This window comes from Penaeus japonicus, unplaced genomic scaffold (genome assembly GCF_977035675.1).
Source record: "Penaeus japonicus unplaced genomic scaffold, GWHDUDI00000001_assembly GWHDUDI00000025, whole genome shotgun sequence".
In the NCBI taxonomy this organism is placed as follows: domain Eukaryota; kingdom Metazoa; phylum Arthropoda; class Malacostraca; order Decapoda; family Penaeidae; genus Penaeus; species Penaeus japonicus.
The window spans coordinates 16,363,953-16,366,452 of record NW_028234427.1 but is presented as its reverse complement, the minus strand read 5'-3'; positions in this window follow the sequence as shown (position 1 = coordinate 16,366,452).

Genomic DNA, 2,500 nt, shown 5'->3' with positions numbered 1-2,500 from the left:
TTTCACTGATGCACACAATGTCTATGTTTCTCTCCTCTATTAGCATTTTAATTTCGTCAAAGTGTCCGAGGAGAGATTGTGCGTTAATGTGTTCTATTTTTATGACATCATGCGATCTAGTCACAGGTACTGCTGACGGCGATGCCTGGTCAAACGTTCTGATCACTCTTGTACTTGTTTTTGTTTAAGAACACTTTCACATTTGCGGGGAAAGCGTCTGAGTTTATGAAATTATCGGGCTTTATGTCCTTTCCCCGTACTGACACTGTAAAACTGGTGTAGTAATCATGAGTCATCTTGGTCCGGTATGATTTTACACTTGTGATGTTTTCGAATTGTTCACAGAGGTGATTTTCAATGTCCTCTTCATTTGTGTCTGGATGATAGCTGGTGATATAGAGGTACACTGTGTCAGGTCGGTCTGCTCCTTTTAGCGGCTTTGGAGTTTGTTGTCCTCTTGCTTTTCTTTTATTGTTCCTTGATACGACTTTGACATAACCTTCGTCATCGTCGTCTTGGATGGATTGTGCTTGTTTGGATGTTTCTTGATTGACTCTTGTTTTCTCAGCATAATTATTAATTATGACTGAGTGCCCTGCTGGAGGCCCGGGGGGGGGGGAGGCTCCTACCTGCTGCTGAGCTGTTTCCTCCCAGTGGCGGTTGGGATCGAGTTGCTCTTGCTTATTCTTTTTTTTGTTTCTTTTTGGAGCTTCGTTTAGGGGATACCTGTGTAGAAGCTTCATGCCTGGTCTTCTTTTGCATACCTGTTTCCGGTCTGACGGAGAGAGATATCGTAGTTGAATCATGCTTCGGGGAGGCGGGTATGTCTCCTGTGGGGGCGGGGGTCTGCTGGCTGGGAGCGTTGATGGTGTGGCGCGTAGATGGCTCAGCAGAGTTGAGGGCCGGCGAGTCAGCCAGGGCACGAGACGGCTGGCTGACCGTAGGCAGGGGGAGGGAGGATAACGGGAGGGGAGGAGTGTTAGTGATGGGTCCGGGCAGGGAGAGAGAGGAGGGTATCGGGTGGGAAGAATTGCAGTTGTTTGTTTCTGCTCTCGGGATGGAGCTAGGGGGAGGAGATGCAAACGGAAACGTTTCGTATGCATTCTGCTCATGGGGGGGGGGGGGACATTCCGATCAGCAGGTCGATCTTGTTTTCCATCAGATGTTGATCTGTGTAAGAGGGTCCATTGTAGGTTTGTGTTCCCTGATCTGTACACTTTTGGAAAATTTTGACAAAGGTTGTTGAAATACCTGGTTTCTTTGGTGGCGACCAGTCTGTTGTTGTTGTTGTTGTTGTTACGAACAAATTGTTTGGATTTTCAATACACTGATCAATCATAGTGTGCATGATTATGTTTGATGACAATGTCGTGGGCTTCTACGATTTCAACCGATCTGTAGTATTTTCTGATTTGATCACTGAGTACAGACCTTGGCCAAGGCCTTTTTGTTGCAATGAAGCACAGAATTGTATTAATCACAATTGTAACACTGCCAAACTGATTTATTGCTTTCCTGTTTTCTGAATGGTTGTTTGCACTGTTGTCACTGCTGGTGATGCTGCTGAAAATATACCCCTCACCCTGGGCGTGGGGGCAGCCTTGACCCTGGCTGCCATGGGGGTGTCCATTCTCGTGGGCGGACAGGCAGCTCTGACCCATGCTGCCAGGGGGCCCATGTCCTATGGCTGAGGTCCTGGTACCCTGGGAGGGGGGTACATTACCCTGGGCCAGGGGTTCCCTTTCACCCTGGGGAAGAGGGCTCGGGCTAGCTGCCCGAGGAAGCACCAGGGAAACCCCCTGTCTGGCCCCCTCAAACCCTGCGGGAGGGGTCAGATTACCCTCTGACACTGCGGGACCATGAGAAGGCATGGTTTGCTGAGTTGCGGAGCTTCGGCGGAGAGGAGGCAAAAACATGTCCGATCACCACGGCAGCTAGACTCAGAGAGAGTTATATATATATATATATATATATATATATATATATATATATATATATATATATATATATATGTATGTATATATGTATATATGTATATATATGTATATATATGAATATATATATACATATATATGTGTGTGTGTGTATCGAATATATATGTAAATTGATAAATATCTTTGTACATATACATATTCATATATTTAGAATATATAATATATATATATATATAATATATATATATATATATATATATATATGATTGTGTGATGTATATATATATATATATATATATATATATAATATATGATATATATCTATATATATATTATATATATATAATATATATATATTGTGTGTGGGTATATATATATATATATATATACAGTTATATATATATATATATATATATATATATATATATATTTATACACATATATATATTGTTCATGGTTCGAATCAGAGGGATCATTACCATAAGTCACACGAATCATAGGGATAAACCAAAATCTATTACTTAACAAATATAACATATATTGCATAAAAGAAATTCAGAAAAAGA